The sequence below is a fragment of the Doryrhamphus excisus genome, linkage group LG9 (assembly GCF_037039965.1).
Source record: "Doryrhamphus excisus strain RoL-2023G ecotype Guam linkage group LG9, RoL_Dexc_Guam_v1.1, whole genome shotgun sequence".
Classification (NCBI taxonomy): Eukaryota; Metazoa; Chordata; class Actinopteri; order Syngnathiformes; family Syngnathidae; genus Doryrhamphus; species Doryrhamphus excisus.
Window position 1 is genome coordinate 17,394,464 of NC_136365.1, and position 18,290 is coordinate 17,412,753.

The window sequence follows — 18,290 nt, forward strand, 5'->3', positions numbered from 1 at the left end:
GGGATGCACTCTGATGCATGTTCAAATGAAATAAAACCATTACTATTACCAATGTACCCCAGTAAGTCAGAATTTCTCATACAGCTCAATGCACACCCACTGTAACTTTGGAGTGCTAAGCCAGATCACTACACAATTCAGTCAACACCTTTAAGGCACTGTGATGCACATGTGTGTTAAATTTGAGGAAGAGTTTGGTTAAAAAACATGACCCAGTCATCTTTGCAGGGGCACTTTAGCAACTTGTTATCCATTTGTCTAATAATTACAAAACTCCAGTCTAGGACTCCCTCACGGTACCTTGGGATCAGCGTAACTGTATGAACCACAAAAATACATCTTTTGTTGACAGTGGCTTGTTGTACTACGATACATAAATATTGGATGACAAATGTACTTAGATTTCCAATTGTTGCATTTTTCCTTTGAAATGCTTAGGCCTGAATTGCTCCAGCGGGACTGGAGATGATATTCCAGATGGAGACATTGAGTTGGCTTGTGTCCTTAGGAGATAACAAGCTACTCCTTGCACGCTCTTATTCATTGTCAGGAGATTGCACAGGAGTCTGGGAAAAGAATGTTGGCAAAAGCCGTCGCATTACATTTATGGCTGGGTTGCATGCTTAGAGGTACAGACCCCATGGTTGTCTGATATTACTTTTATAACATCACATTATTCTCATATAGCATTTGATCTTCTGCTTTTTGTGCAAACAATGCAAATGTTCCTTAGAGAGCAGTCACGAGTGGCATCCAGGGAACACAGCAATCTTTCGATAATTAGTCACGTTGTAATGAAAACATTTCATGCTCTCCTAGCTGGTGGCATCTACGAAAGATAAATGGCGACCGTGGCACAGCAAAAGCTGTAAAAAAAGAAAACATCACAATGCACAAAGGGCCTGTAAGGAGAAAACAGAAGATAAATGTTTAAAGAGAGATGGGAGAGACACTGAGAAGGGCAAAAAGGAAAAAAAAACAGAAAAATAAGTGTGAGGCGTTTCATTTCATGCCCTCAGATATACCACAGAAGTGGATTCTTCTGAGACCAAACATCAATAGTCACTGGGGTATTTGTTGTTAAATATACATTATAAAAACATTTTATACTTTCATTCTGTGGGCACATTGGAGTTTTTTTTTTTTTTGCCTGGAGGTATGACTTTAAATTCCAGCCCGGGCACGATGATTTCACACTGCAAGGACATCTGGGGCGTTAGGGCTTCCATTGGATTTAATTGAAACAAAAATATAAAAGAGACTGAATCTCTTAAGTTGCTTCTTCAACCATGAGCAGTTGTTTGGAACTTTTTCATTCTGAAGTGAGTTTATATTAAGAGTATGTATGTGACAATTCATAACTCTATAGCCAGTATTGCAGCTTTTTCCAGACTGGCATATTTTTACTGTCCAAAGAAAGGCATGCATCTGCACATATGGTTCTCTTTATCTGAAACATACACAGTATAGTTATAAAAACCAAACGACAATTTGGAGTCCGATTTTGAGATGTTTGCATTTTTTTTTAAATCCATGCACATACAAAAAATATTTAGAAAAAGACAAAAAAAACTAATTATAATTACCAATTAGTTTATTATGCATATATAATATAATATAATAGAATAATAAAACAATATAATATATTTTACATATTTTAATAATATACAATCATAATAATATAACATAAAATTATAATAATATAATACATATTATATAATATATAAACATTATTATTATATTTTTCTAAAATATATTATTTTAATCCACCCTCGGCCATCTCTGTGTTCCTCCCACATTCCAAAAACATGCTAGGTTAATTGGCGACTCCAAATTGTCCATAGGTATGAATGTGAGTGTGAATGGTTGTTTGTCTATACGTATGTGCCCTGTGACTGGCTGGCCACCAGTCCAGGGTGTACCCCGCCTCTCGCCCAAAGACAGCTGCGATAGCCTCCAGCACCCCCCGCGACCCTAGTGAGGAAAAAGCGGTAGAAAATGAATGAATTAATATTATTTTAATTAATGCAGTGATGTCTGTGGAATGTTGACTACTCCTCCACAGAATGTTGTATTATGTATTTCTATTATTGACCAACTTTGGGGAATTGCAATGCTCTTGTATTGAAAGGTCACATCCCAAAACCTCATATTATGGTTTTATTTTGTAAAAAAGTACCCTGCCACACGTTGACAAATCCGGGTCTGAGTACATTAAGTCAACACCACTTCCCTGCATTAGCTTTGCAATGCTGCCGGCCAAACAAATATGCCATTAGAAGCACTTTTTTACAAGTAGGCACTCATCTCCCAATTAGCTTAATGTGGCCCATCTCTTTTCCAGGCATGCCCCACCTCTTCTTGTACGCTCCCACCAGTAAAATCTCATCAATCCTGCCCCCTCCCCCATGTCCCCCCAGTGCTATGACATATTAGTCCATCATTATGCATCCCAGAGTCCTTTTGAACAATGCGGCTAAACCTCTGTTTGCCAGGTTAATGACTATTAGCAAATAATTACGGTGGTGGAAACAGCGGGGGGTGTAGCCGCTTTATCGGCTGCTGTGTTTAGTTTAGTTTTCACATCTCTTAGAATTAATCTAGAGACGGCTGTATTTATTAATCTCTCTCGGCTGCCTCCATTACGCTGCTGAATGCTGTTTAGTGGCTTTGAATGAAGGAGGGGGGTTGCATGTATTCACCTTGCAAATTGCTGACGACAAGGATGAGCAAATGATGGCCTTGTCATGGGCAGGGGGCGCAACTGTCAGTTCAAACAAATCAGCCACTTGTGCAATTAGCCGGGGGGCCAGGCGTTGAGCTGTATTAAGATCCTCGGTGTGCGCCAATGTTAGGTTGCAAAGTGTGAAGGGATTAACAACATTAACATGCGTACGCCACTTGTAATTAGCCGGTGTACGTTGTGATCGTGTACAAGCCTGGACGAGCCCTCTGTAGAGGAAATGTGCTTGTAGTTCATATGTTTGTAGCTGACTGACAGATAGTTGGCAGTTAGTTTAAGATGTGTAGCGAAGCCTGCATTTTTGTCATTAGCCACGTTTACATGAGGAGTTTTTCTCTTTCCGAATGGAATCTTTCCAAATTACCTTTCCTGAAAGCAATGGTATACATGGAAAGGAATATTCCAATCACGCCGCTATAATCAACCAGAATAGTCAATGGGGCATGCGCAGTAAAACGTAAACACCAACATCACGTGATACCGACTTCCTCCAGTTTTTCTTTCACTTGTTGGAATAACTCCGTATTGCCAGTTTTTCGTTCGTCCAGTCTTGAAATTTAGTTTGGATCAAAAACAAACTTTCCGCAGCAGTCCAGTGCCGATTGCTCGTCTCCATTTTTTTCAAAGAACGTCTCGAGCTGCGTGTTACGTCATATCTCAGCATTCGCTGAAAGAACGCACCCGAGAACAGGAAAAGATAAAGTTCAATCTTGCTAATATTTTATAATTAAGTTTGGCATTTTCTTTTTTAATAAAACTGGACTTGTGAATGGCGTATAGAAGGGTTTAGATTCTGTTCCACAGATGGCGGTAATGCACACGAAAGCTGCTTGCCAACCGCCAATAAACAACAGAAGAAGAAAAACACCACGAAGAAGAACGCAGTCTGACAACTTTCCGATTGAGCGGGTACAAGATACCTCAATTGGATTGGGGAAAGGAATATTCCACCCCTGTGAATCCGATTATATATTCATTCGGATTGGCACTTTTCTTTCGGAATGAGGTGTATACAAAGGTTATATTTTTTCCGTTTGAGCTAATAAACCGAATAGAATTGGAATATTTGGGTCCATGTATACATGGCTATTGAAACCTGAAAGTTCAAAAGCAAACATTTGAGAGCCTCTTGCTTCAAAAGTGGAGCAAAGAAGTAAGGGAGATAATAGATTTCTCTCATAAACAGGTTGTAGTCACTTTTGTATGAACTTTTCAAGCGTCCGAGAACAGATTAGTGATGAAAAGTAAAGTAAAATGGCTGCTTTTCCCTGTAACGCAAGACAGATGTAAAGCATACATTACTGTAATCTATTACCGACTTTCTGCACACCTTGGTAAAGTTTTCCTGCCTGAAACCAGACGCTGACTACTATTATCGACTGGTATTTTTCCTGTCGATGTACAAAACACACTTTTTGGCTGCCAAGCACAAAGACAAAAGAAGATGCAGCAAAAGGGTAAAAACACACAAGGTAGATGCAGAAGCTAAGGGGTCAAAAGCTTCTGATGTGCAGCGCTTGAATGATCTACTTAGCATGATCACACAGTGCAAATTTTAACCTCTCTGATTCTTACAAATGTCCTCCACCCACGTCTGGACACAGCGACTGATTTCCCAACGGTCCATCACAGGAGAAAGAAGTAGAGCTAGTTGCTCGCTCATAACCTCTGACCCACGACGAAGGAGCCAATGGGGGAACGGTGCGCGTCTTGGGAGCTCTTGGCCTCTGATGTGATGGCTCCAGGCAGTGAGCTTTGTGTGAAACCATCCCCCCTGGGCACCTCTCTCGCCACTAGATCCTCTACATTATTCATACGGCCCCGAGATAGGGCGGTGAGGGAGACAGGAATATGGAAAAAAGGAAGAGGCAAGGTTCAAGACCTTCTCAGATCACAAGGAACTTCTGCTTAACCTTCCTTGAAGTGACGAACACAGGGATACAGCAGTTGTTTTTTTTTCTTTTTTTTCTTTTAAGGAACTAGATCTGAGAGAAGGGCTTGGAAATCAATGTGGCTTCCCTTGAGGCTCCATGGAGATCGCATCCACTGCAAGGTGATTGGTGAATCAATGCAGTTCCCATGCTTCACTTTGCCATTGTGAGAAGCCTGGTCGTCCCTAATGCCAGCCATGGTTTTTGTGTGATCAGTCAAACTGCCCTTGTGTGTTGCTGTGAAGCTAGCGTCACTGTCCAATGATAACCTCTGAAGATTCTGTGTTCTTGAGATCAAGCTGTGGAGCTAATTAGGGATGCAATAGTATGCAATTCAATGATAAACCGAATATTAGAGGCAGTTATCGTACTGGAATTTGAACAAAACATGGCGAAGGGGAAGTTAACTGACAATTGAGAATTTTTTTTACTATTGTCTAATGGGAATGTTGTTGTGGTATGGTTGTTATATAATGTTCATACTGTTTCAGTCCAAAGCCAAATAAGCAAAAGTGGCTTTTTAATTATGGTCGAAATATCCCCATGGTCTGTTTATGAGCACCAAACATGAGAAAAAATTATCATTGTTCCACTTTTCAGAGAAGAGGCACTCAAACGCTCGCTTTTACAGAACATCCTTCCTAATGGACATGATTACTTGTGTACACCCACAACTAGAAACAGGCTTTGCCACACATCTTAAAATAAAGACCAAAGCCCTGTTTGACCTTGCATGATGTCATGTTAGCACTGAAGCTCACATAGCTGCTTCAAACTGTACGTTACGGTGGCAAACTGAACTGTACAGCTTAGTGGAAAACCGTCAGCTGGTTCTTCATTTGACTGTTCAAGGAGGCCAAACAGCAGTCCTCACTGTTCTGCCTGATTTAACTCATGGTTATGGTTAAAAAAACCCCCAAAAAACATGGCTTATATGTTAGTTGTTAAGGTACTAAGGGCACACCAATCGACTGGAGCAAGATTTATAGTCCAGTTGTGAAGGTGGCGGGACGGGGGGTAGATAAGTCACGGTCTATCTTTTCCTATTGTCCAGGTGGCCTCAGGTAAACTTTTTTTTTCCTCAGTGTCTCTTCCCACTGAGTTGCCTTTTTTCATGATCTGTAACAGAGTCAACCTGTCATTCGGGGGGGAAAATATAAAAATTTCCAAACCTCTGATTCATTTGACCTCTTCGACCTGCAGTGCAGTCTCTCGTCATCTTTAAAAAGTGGAAAGGACAGTCGTTTGGACACAGCCCAGTAAGAGATGCAGATGGACAGCACATGGAAACCATTTAAGGCCCGGGTGCAATCTTTCAGAGTTCAGAACCTAACCAACTCACAACGCTTTCCAATGGGAGTCTTTTCTCAAGTGATGTATTGATGCCCCATGCTGGGCGAGGTTACTATGTTCCTTATCTTTTTGTTTTTTGGGTTAAAACTCAGTGGACCTAGAGTTGAGCCAGGGGGAATGCCTGAGAGAAGGTGGAATGATGGGTGCGCCTGATGGTTCAAATTAATTGAGGATGATTCGTGTGATGTGCCGGGTTCTGGAAGCAGCAGCCAGGTCTGTCGCGGGGGCCTGCGAGACAGATGTGGGAGCCCGCTGCGCTTTCCTCCACCATCCCCCTAGGCTGGATAGAGCGCAACGAGGCAGCTAAGGAATGGTCTGTGCTGGTTGACAACCTGCTTTTCTCACCCCTTTGCCCCCCCCTCCCCTCTCTTGTATCGTATCTTCTTTGTCCTCATTTTTGCAATAGGCAGGAAAGCTTCATTAATCTCTAACTATTCATTCTGCAAAATTCTTTTACGGTGCAAATTCCCAACCAGTCCCAAACATTACTTCCATGTCCAAAGGATGGGGGGGAATAGTTTTGGACACTCCCCAGTATGGAGAGCATGCAAGAGGAATAAGAGAATAAGCTAATGGACTCTTTACTTAATGTGATCAGAGTCGTTATTGACATGCTGCCAGGAAGATGCAAGACCATTAACTGGAGTCTCTACTCTCGCTAGTATTCCACAACACGACCGGCTCACGAGGGGCTGGGGGTGCCCTCCCTAAGGAGCCTGTGTCTGTCATGTTGATGATAAAGAATGTTGGGGCAAATTGGCTATAGAGTTAAAGGTATCACCACATGCTCAGAGACCCATTGCTCTCAACACTTTTGCTTTAATAATGCATTTTATTTGACTAGTCCATACGCATACATACAAAGTTCCTGTTATTTCACAATGTTATTTAATTTGTCGTTATGGTATTTTTGGAGGCTGCATGGCAGGCAAGTGGTTAGCACACAGGCCTCGCAGCTGGGAGACCTGAGTTCAATTCCACCCTCGGCCATCTCTGTGTGGAGTTTGCATGCTCCGGTTTCCTCCCACATTCCAAAAACATGCTAGGTTAATTGGCGACTTCAAATTGTCCATAGGTATGAATGTGAGTGTGAATGGTTGTTTGTCTATATGTGCCCTGTGATTGGCTGACGACCAGTCCGGGGTTTACCCTGCCTCTCGCCTGAAGACAGCTAGGATAGGCTCCAGCACCTATGCGACCTTCATGAGAATAAGCGGTAGAAAATGAATGAATGAATGTATTTTTGGATAATTGAAAGATGACTTTTGCCACATTTATAATATAAAAGCAAGTGTGCTCTTTTACTCCACCGTTATTATTACATAAATGTGTAATAAATTGCTTAAAATGCTCCCAAATTATCAACCCTGCCGTCTCCCTATTTTTAAATAGCCTCGCTGGGATTGCAGCCTGGCATGCAGCTTGGCCCATCCATCATTGGAGGGTGTAGGGAGGGATGGTTCTTACCACTGAGACTGCGCTGTAATTTACACCATGCTCCTGAACACATCTTCCCCTGTGGCCCGCAGGCTCAAATGGCCGAGAGAATGTTATTGTTTATGTGCGCACGCGAGCATGTGGCTACGACAGGAAGTGGTCCTGCACATCGCCGGGTCTGTCCACTGTCATGTCCTTTGGTACTGTGATTACTCACTGTGAAAATAAGCAACGTTGCCATTCTATTGTAACATATACAGCGAGAAATGCTCTGGACCATCAAAATGTACAGAATAAAGATTTGGACGCATGACAGCAGCAGGAGTCGCGTAACGTAACCCGTGAGTTAATTGTTATCAAAGCAGAAGGCGGTAGTGAGAATGGTTGGACGACGGGGGTCATTCGAGACCACAGAGCGCCTTCAGCAGATGTTTGATCCATCCGCCGCACATCTGGACCTCAACGCACTCAATCTATTTCACTCCACTTCTTTTTTTTTTTTTTTAGATTTTCATTGTTCCTCACGGTCCACTAAACTCAGTGTCGCCCCCATCTTCCCTCCTTTTCTCCTCACGGTCCACAAATATTCATCCATCATCGTTCATTTGAAGAAGAATTTGGACATATACGCTTTTTGCTTTGCACATGATTTCAACCGCCAAATGTCTGTTTTATCCTCTCGGCAAGTTTTTCAAGTGGGGGGGAGGGGCTAAGCCGTCATGCTTGGTTCAGTTTAAATGGTTTCCTCTGCTGGTATGATTCCTTTGGTCAAGTGTGAACGTAATAATCTGAACCCTCGCAAACAACAAGGAGTGGACACAGATCACTTGAGAGTTGGTACGGTTCGGGGCGCTTGAACTCTAATGCAGGGGTCTCAAACACGCGGCCCGCGGGCCAAATGTGGCACGCAGGACACTAGTTTGAGGCCCCCGCCTTGAAATGAAAGTTTAATGTTAGTGCGGCCTGCTCAAGTTTGATATGGATGCTGTATGGTATCATGTACCCAGAAAAAATTATTACGTTTAATTAATGTTCATGTTAAAGGTTAAATAACTGTTAATAGTTATCCTCCCTATCCGTGTGGAAGTGGTAAGTTTTTGGCTATTTAGGTTTAAAGGAAATAACTTGAAGGCTACCGTTTAGGTCGCTAGCTCTCTAGTTTGCGAGTTAGCATGTGTCTGAAGACCCTGCAGTTGCGCAATATGTTGTAAATAAAAAGAGTATAAATGTGACTATAGTCGTGTTTTGTCATGTCTACAGGGCTCTAATAATGCTTTGTTCATTTTAATCTGAAAAAAATCATTTGTCTACCCACCAACTATATGTGGTTTCTTAAGTTTTTATTATTTGCGGTTGTATTATTATTATATTTATTTATTTATTACTGATTGATTGATTTTCTTTATTCTTGATTTTTTAAATTTATTTTTCATCTTATTTTGTGTAGAAAAATAAAAAGTAAGATATTTGAGAACAGTGGAATGTTTTATCAGAGCTTTTCTTGTAGAAAACTGGAACCAAAGCGAAGTTTTTTTTAAATTTTTTTGTTTTTAATAAATGTGTTTTGTTTATTTTTGGAAAACCTGATGCGGCCCAGTCTCACCCGAGCTCCAGTGGCCCCCAAGTAAATTGAGTTTGAGACCCCTGCTCTAATGTGAACGCTACAAGGAGTAAAGTCATGTACCCGTGTTAAAATGCGTTGGAAGTGCCGTCTCTCTCTCTTCATTGTTCTCTTTTTTAATAGTTGCAAACAGTGACGGGTGTGTGCGAACGTGACGAGAGGACCGTCCACTCCCTCTGCACAATTTCCTTCAATAAACGTCAACTCGTTGACCTGGCGGCAGCTCGCCGGTGGGCTCGGGGTGGCTTCTGTCAGCGGGCCAGCCAGCCGGGCCACACAATGTCTGTGCCTGGCCTCTGTGACACGGGGGTGGTGGTGGGAAGTTGAGCGAATGGCTGCTCTTGTTTGTTCAGAGAGGGGCCTCGGAGCCACCTGGAGGCTCGCTTCCAAGATCAGCACAGCAGAACACGACCTTGTATGAGTGTTTGACAGTTTCTAACAATGGAGTTTGTGTTCAAGTTGTCTTGAAAGGGCAGCTCTGGCTTGTCGTCTTATGCCATCGTTCGGTCACTGTTGTTCTGTTTGACTTACCTTCTGAAACTACTGTGCAGTCATTGGGCAGCCTACATATCAGGCTTCACTACACATCTTAAGGCTAGGCCGGATACTGGGCAACACCCTTCCAGTGGCCTCGTATTTAAACTGGATTAAAAATAACACAATATGAGGCCTTTAAGTCATACGTATACCGTATTTTTCGGACGATAGGTCACAGTTTTTTTCATAGGTTGGCTGTTCCTGCGACTTATACTCCAGAGCGACTTATAAATGAAAAATCTGTTTATGTTACATAAACACTGGACACCTTTATTATTATTATTATTATTATTACTATTATTTTTGTTTATTATTATTATATTATTTATTTATTAATATTATTTTGTTTTATTTTTGAGTGGCTGAATAACCATTGTGTTAGCATATCTAACACTTATTCAGCCTGTTCTTTATTCTTTTATTGTTAGATCTTGAGGCTGCACGGTGAACAAGTGGTTAGCTCGCAGACCTGCTAGGAGCTGCTACAGCTAGGAGACCAGGGTTCAATTCCACCCTCGGCGATCTCTGGGTACTTCGGTTTCCTCCCACATTCTAAAAACATGCTAGGTTAATTGGCGACTCCAAATTGTCTATAGGTATGAATGTGAGTGTGAATGGTTGTTTGTCTATACGTATGTGCCCTGTGATTGGCTGGCCACCAGTCCAGGGTGTCCCCAGCCTCTCGCACAAAGAGGCTGGGATAGGCTCCAGCACCCCCCGCGACCCTCGTGAGGAGAAGCAGTAGAAAATGAATGAATGTTAGAACTTGACTTCCAAGAGGACGTTTGTAAAATAAATTACCTGTAAAAAAATGCGACTTATACTCCAGTACGACTTGTATGTTTTGTTTTGCCCAAGGTCTTATGTATGCATTTTTGACTTTGTGCGACTTATACTCCGGAGCGACTTATAATCCAGAAAATACGGTATAATGTGTTGTTTTGACATTGGTATTAAAGGCCATCAATGTAAAACAACCAAACCCCTCCCAAGTCAAAAACCAACACATGTTCACCTCACTGAGGATGCATTTGTGCCCGGAGACGACTCTCTTGGCACGTCCTGGGTTTGTGTAACGCTATCTCTGAGTGTTTGTGTCTGGCTGGCAGCGCTGTGCAGTGTATTGCTATTGATCTCTGTAACATTGCGGTCTTCAGGGTTCCTGTCAGCCATTGAAAGGAGAAGGGGGAGGGAGGATGTAAAGGAGCGGCATCCATTCCCCTGCATGCCCTTTTGTGTAGCACTACAAGCTAAACAGCCATCACAGAAACTCAATACAAGGCCGGCTGCAGACTAGCACCACTATAGCCTGACTACAACGTCCCGCGAGGCTTTGGAGTCAATTTAGCGTCGGTGTAGCATCTCACCTTGACGACCTGTTGCCAGCCTAATATGTCACACTAATACGTCTCCTCCGTATCATCTACAAGACCGGGAGAGCATCCCAGATGCAATAAGTATAGATTTGCTAATGTCTGCATCTTGTTAGAATAGGGGGGGTGATGGTAATCGCCTCTAACAGGGTGTCTGGCTGTGGCTTAGAGGTGCGATGGGGTGAGACTGGGGGCTTCTGGGAAATTTTGCGAAGGAAAAAGTGAAGAGATAACATTGGGTGGTTAGAGGAGTTAGTCTGCTTTTTGTCAATCGATGAAGCTGCAGGCGTACAGAGAGTTGTCCTGGTTAAAGGTCTTAAAGGCCTCATACCTGGTCTGTGGTAAATGCTACACGCTAAGTAACTGATTTGTGTTCTTACGTTATAGCTCCGTGTCAAACTCAACGCCTGACACCAGGAGGAGGAAAGGGGAGGCGACGGCTCTCGGGAAACAAAGACGTAGGAGTGTGAAGGTGAGTGTGCGGTTAAATGCGGGTCGTAATTAAGGATACAAGGGAAACTACACACACCTACACACCTGAGGTTGTACAATTTGGAACATTTCATTGAAAATACCGTATTTTCTGGACTATAAGTCGCTCCGGAGTATAAGTTCAAGAAGGCCAAAAATTAATAATGAGGTAGAAAAAAAGATACATAAGTCGCACTGGAGTATAAGTTACATTTTTTGCGGGTAATTTATTTTACAAACTACTTGACCAAAGTTCTAACAATAATAAAATAATCTGAATAGGTGTAAGATATGCTAACACAATGGTTATTCAGCTACACAAAAAATAAACATAAACAGAAAATGTGTCCAGTGTTTATGTAACATAAACATTTTTTTCATTTATAAGTCGCTCTGGAGTATAAGTTGCAGGAAACAGCCAACCTATGAAAAAAAGTGCGACTTATAGTCCGGACAATACGGTAGTTGGGGTGCTCCCCCACAGCAGTGCATATTTACGTATCGTGACCAGTTTTCAATCACCTTCACATTTATCACACAAGTGCATTTTTATGATTAATGAAGTAAATATTAACAGTAGTTAACTTCTTTTTACACTTGCACGGCAGTTAATATGGGAAACATTTCAATCCACTTCACAAAATGTAAACTTTTTCATATTTTTTCAATGCTTTTATTGATTGTATGTATATTAACGGTGAGTAATGTCTCTTGTATGAACCTTATGAACGCATGAAGTTTATTCATGTCAATAATTGACATTGGAACCAACTATCCCTATTGTTATTATTTCCCACGGCGGAGTAATAATAATAATATTAACAATAATATGAGTATTTCTTATTTTACTATGTGTTGAGGTGCATGCTTCTTGTATCACAAGTTTGTAGTGTAGCCAACAAAGACCATGGTGTCTTATGAACATGCAAAGGCCATGCTTGCCACTGGCCATCCCTGCAGGCAGACGTGTTGGAGTATGTGTGTGTTACAGAAAGAAGGCCAGCATGCACCTTTTCAGTGCTGCTTTGATGTGTGTGTGTGTGTGTGTGTGTGTGTGTGAGTGAGAGAGAGGTGAGTGAAACAGCAGAGGGACTGTGTAATCCTCTGACATGCCTGTGGAAAAATACAAGGATCCCTCTGACAGTGGCTCAACTACAGGCCCCGGCGGCCAGTTTGCGCGTCCACAGGTCCACGCGGCACACACACACACACACACATAAACACACTGCATCGTTGCCACCTAGCTAAAATTTATATTCCTATATTTCCATAAAAAAACATAACCTAGCCAAAATGACTAACACTTGTAGTCACTAACACAAGTGTAAAAAGAAGCTAACCTCATAGTTTGGAGTGGAATGGAATGGCCTTTGTCATTATACAAGATGTACAACGAGATTGGAGAGCTTCTCCTTTCAGTGCAGTAGTCAAGTAAAAAAAAAAAAAAAGTATATAAAAGTAGAGTAAAAAAGACAATTTAACAAGCTATATACAAGATATCCAAAATATACACATAGTATTGCACAGGAGCATATGCAGGAGCAGACATATTGCAGATATATTAATTTTAGTGCAATGATAAATGTTTAATTAACTTAGTTTACATTAACTTTAGTCACAGTGACAAAATGTGAAGATTGTTCTACTTGTACATAAACCGCCTCAATGATGAGCTTTCTTGATTGGTATACAAGTGTAAAAAGAAGTTAACCACTGCTATAATAATACACAAAAACAATAAAGCGGATCTTAACTTTAGTGACAAGATAATGCAGTGTTGATTTAAATGTGTCTCAGTTATTAGCGTTCATAACTGTCACTCAAGTGTAAAAAGAAGTGTGAAACCCCACTGCTGATTTACTGCTGAGGTTCCGCTGTACCTTTTCTGTATTTTACATAATTGCACCTTATATTTCATTTCCATGTCAAAGCGGGTCTGGTGATGATTACCTTCTTGGCAGCATTAGCCACCCACCGCCATATGTTTTGCGAGGCCGCAACACAAACATCTAGATGGATAATGAAAGTGACATTAAGTCTATGGAATTGTTGACTCACACAACAATAGTAGAATAGTAGACATTTCACCTTCTTATTGTCTAATCACCCATCTGACTGCCTCTATAGTCGGCCCCTCTTAACCCTGAGATACTTGCTAATGGCTCTCACAATGGAATTATTTACTAGCCGTGGCGGGGGGGGGGCAAATGGGTCAAATCGTGTGTGTGTGTGTGTGTGTGTATGTGTGCAGTAGTGGCAGTGAATGAAAGAAGGGAGTGATGGACTCATTGAAGCACGTAGCGAGTGACTAGAAAAAGAGTGAGTGGCGCCTTGCTAAAGTGAAAAGTCATGCCACAGTGCAGAGGGGCCCCCGGCTTGTGTCCTCCGGGACAAGGGACTACATCCACGCTGGCACTCAAGTGCTCTTAAATACTCTCTCTTATGTTCGCCATCAACCAACTGATCCTCCACACCCCCCCACCCCTACTTCCCACTGCCTGGCTGTTTGCCTCCCTGCCTGGTTGCTTGCACCCATCTGCAGCCACCCGCTACCCCGAGTCCCCGGTCGTTCCCTCCTTGGTACGGTCCAGGTACAAATGGCAATTTGCTGTACAACTCCAACAACATGTTTGTGTCTGCAAGGCCTTGTTCCAGACAGCATGTAATATATATATATATATATATATATTATTTTTTTTCCCTTTATATACTGGATATATATATATATGTTCTTTATATACTGTATATATATATATATATATATATGTTTCTTTATATACTGGATATATATATACATATTTAAAAGAAAAAAATACATAAGAAGGTGCAAAAAAAGGAAAAAAAATACATATATGTAAAATATATATATATATATATTTGGCATGTTCCCATGATGTTTTGTTAGGCAATTATAAATACTTATACTTAAAAAATTACAATGCAAAAATTACAAAAATAACAATATACAATACAATAAATGTAAAAAAATAAAAAATAACAGAAAAATGTGCTCAGCATATCACTTGCACCTTTTGCTTTGCTTTTTGTCCTTTTTTACGACATTTATTCCAAAACAAAGGGACACACTCAGCAAGAAAGAAACTCTAAATATCCAATGCAATCAGTACTTTTTTTTTTTTTGCCTTTTATTATTAGCGGTGGTTAACTTCTTTTTACACTTGCATGCCAGTTCAGAATCCCACAAATTAAAATCAGTTAGACATTTATCAGTAATGTTGACTAATTTCCTACTTTCTGTAATATTAAATGAACAACTTATTTTTTTTTGGATGGCTGTCATTGTTCACAACCTGAATCACCGGTGAATAAAGTGCAAAATTTGATTTTAAAAAATCTGATGCCGCACATTGCCGCACATTTCACCGCATTTACGCGTTTCTAAAATATGATCTATTTATGCTGAATGAGATGTGTTTTGCCTATTTTCATTTTTAAAAATGCATTTTTGACCAATAATCTGCAAATTTGCAGTGCTGTGAATGCTTAACAGAGACTTGGGGCAGCAAAAAAAAAGTCATACAACTGCAGGATTCACAGCTCAAACTAACTGTAGTATTGGTTTGATTGGCAGGAGTTTTACGTCACCCGTATGCTTTCAGCTCAGCACATGTGGAACCCCGCTTAGAAATAATCACACCTGGTAGCATCACGAACAGATTGATGATATTTTATAATATATTTAGAATCTGTTTGTCAATTACCAGGTCTGCTCTGTGACTTGTTATTTAAAATTACTTAAAATATGAAGGAATGTACATGAAGCTTTGAAAACAACAAAAATGTGTGTAAAATCCAAGATCACGCCTTTTTTTTTTTTAACAGCAAGGTGTCACCTGCTGGGGCTTTTAACCCCGCACTTGCCAGCTCGCTTGTTGCAGAGATGAAACACAACGGCAGACTATTCATTCTTTTGCCTCGGGCGATTCGGCAGCCTTTCTGCCAGCATTGCCAACTATGTGTGTGTGTTTGTACAGAGGTGCTTGCATTGTAGACATACCCCCCTCCCCTCCCCGCCCCCGCCTCTAATTAGCACCGAGGAGTCCTGGGGGCAATCAAGAGGTGAGGTTAATGAGAAGGGGGGAGTGAACGCTACCCTACGTCCTTCCCTTATCACGCTGCTGTCACCCTGAAGGGTTCTCAGTCTCAGCACCCTGATGTTTGTGACACATCACACACCTGCTTTTTTTTTTTTATGATATCATCACCCCCACCCCACATTGCAAGACCCACACAAGCATCATTCTTCACCGGTGAGGCCTTTAAATGATTGTTATTGGAATAGTATGTGTATGTGTGCTTCTGCAACACATGCTTCGCACATGGCTGGACTGCAGGATGAAGCGGACAGCTCTTGTTTGTCATGTTCCCATGATGTTATGTCTTCATCCAGTCCTATTTTGCATCTGTGCGCCACAAAGCTGTACATACACAGGAAATGTTTTTTTTCTTCCTTTTGGAGTAATTGATAGATTAGAGTCATACTCCTCCATCTGCAGCCGCTGCGTGTGCCAGCAAATTTTCAGAGGATCTTATTATTAGTAGCAGATTGCCTTGCACACTTTTACGGTGTTATGTCCAGTGTTGGGAGGAACGGTGTAAATAATAAAAATAAATCTTCCGTTAAGTGTCATCTAATTCATTACAATTTCAAACGTTGCAGTGAAATGTGGCATGTCATTATAAACTGATATCTATATGGTCTATGTTCTCTACGACGACACAGGAAGCTAAATAGCTCATCAACAAGAGTTGGAGTTTGTCGTGAAAACAGTGCCCCCTAGCAGTTTGGGAGTGAACTGCAAGTCATACAAAGCTAAATCCCAAGTAACTGAAATTACGTTTTTAAAGTAACTTGCTGAAACTGTGCATGTACAGTATCATAAACAGTTTGAGACTGCCTGGTGGGCTACAATTATGAATATTAAAGGTAACATTTGAATGAAGTGCTAGCATTATATCCCGCCTCTTCCTGCTGTGAGTACATAAAACCGTCACATGCACTAATTAAAAAAAAAAACATTGATATTTCAACATAATCTCTTTACATTTTGCCCTTTTTCTCCATTGTTTATAAATTTAATATAATTTTTCCATTATGCCCCGGCCCAATAAAATCAAACTGGGGACCTCAAATGTCACCCAGGCCTCACTTTGGACACCCTCCACACTGTCTCCATCCGCGCATGTAAACACACACACACACCAATGGATGACGGAGAGAAAATAAGTGAGGAGGTCGGACTTTTTTTTGTTAGCAAAGTTTTTATGATGCAAATGTATGACTCTTTTGAACGCATATTGTTCCTGGGACAAAGTGTGTGTTTTGGGGGTGGGGGAGGGGAATCCCAGGTTGAGAGCATTTCAGAAGCCCTGCTTTAAATGTCAATTGTCAATCAATGTCAACATACAGTATTCTATAAAATGTATAACTACACTAAAGCTATCCCAACTTAGCATATTGACCAACACTGGCTTAGTCCAAAAAGTAGCCTCTGCATCCGTTCATATGTGGTCAGCAGTGGAAAACGTTGAGTCAATATTTGATAAATGAATAAAAGCTGCCTCTGGAGCGTAAAAATCGTGGTCCCTCCGCCACTTTCTTCTCCGATGTTCCGTTGCGTCCATGTCCAGGTGTCCTCTCAATCTGTCAAGTTTCCCTCTCTAATCTTTTGCGATACGTAGTAACCCTCTCCGGCGTTCCCCTGGCCTCTGTCTCCGTGCACTCACTCACGGTCGTGATTTGCGACGGCGGCCACATGAAACGCACCACCCCTTCGCCTATAGCGATTAAAGAATAACTATGAAAGTCAAGACAGATACATCTGGCCTGGATGCGCAGACGTCAGGTTTCCAAGTACGTGTCTGGGGAGGAGACGTGCTGGGGGACGGGGAGGGTCGGCGTCGGCTTGGAAGCGGTAGAAACGGATGTCACATCGGGGATTTATACCCGTGCAGTTCAGGGAGCAGCGGCCGTAAATTGACAAGCGATGCTTGTGAGCAGCATTAGCCGTCTGTTTCCCTTTGTCTAATCTTCTATCTTCGCTCATCTTTTCTTCTTCTTTGTTATGTCTTACATCTGTGCTCGCCCCAAGCGCTATTGTTAACGGCTGACAGATACAAAAACAAGCCAGAGGTCTGAGGAGGAGAAGGAAGGAGGAGGAGGCAGCTCGGCACAGGGAGGAAATTATTTGGGTGTTTTTTTGCTACACTGTGACACTTTTGCAGTAAATAGTCTTCATCTCGCAATAAAAGCGCATTGTGTTATGTTTGGATGATTGAAGCTTAAAGCCTGGAAAAACAATATGTCAGCGAGGAGCATGTGATCGAATCAGTCTACTGTATAAATGTCGCTAATGGGAGCACTCCTCTCAATAATGCACGACCAGCTTCATTCCCGTCACATCATGTTTGGAGCGACGGCCACAAGAGCCACTTGCGCCCATTATACAGTAGGTGGCTGCAACACACACACACACACACACACACACACAGGGAGGAAGGGCTAAAAGTGTCTTGAGCCCATGGGAGTGTGATATAACGCTGTCCATTTGCAACAATTCAAGCATGACAGTGTGTTAGTCACAAATAATACGTTATTTTAAAAATACTTTGTTTCTTAGGTCACATGACTTCACACAACATTCTTAACAGACGTCCACAAACCTTTGTGGAAGCTGGCGGGTTGTGGATAAGGAAAAACTCATGATATTTCAGTGCCGATCTGACACCGGGATTATTATTATCACCCTTTCTACATTTTATTTCACATTAGCAAGAGATTATGAATCTAAATCGGGAGGTTC

The 18,290-nt window shown here is 41.6% G+C and overlaps 1 protein-coding gene and 1 long non-coding RNA gene across 6 annotated transcripts in view; one reads left to right on the forward strand and one right to left on the reverse strand.

The window, feature by feature from the left end:
- bnc2 (basonuclin zinc finger protein 2) overlaps nt 1-18,290 on the reverse strand; it is a 179,614-nt gene that overhangs the window by 10,804 nt on the left and 150,520 nt on the right. The gene's annotated exons all lie outside the window — the stretch shown is intronic.
- Nucleotides 1-18,290, forward strand: part of LOC144899824 (uncharacterized) — a 57,949-nt gene that overhangs the window by 9,619 nt on the left and 30,040 nt on the right. Inside the window, exons 2-3 of one of the 2 annotated variants that reach the window (XR_013628137.1) lie at nt 11,383-11,467; nt 15,310-15,695. This is a non-coding gene — a long non-coding RNA (uncharacterized LOC144899824). Of the gene's footprint in view, nt 1-11,382; nt 11,468-15,309; nt 15,696-18,290 lie in introns of those variants that run through there. The other variant, XR_013628136.1, reaches the window with a different exon arrangement.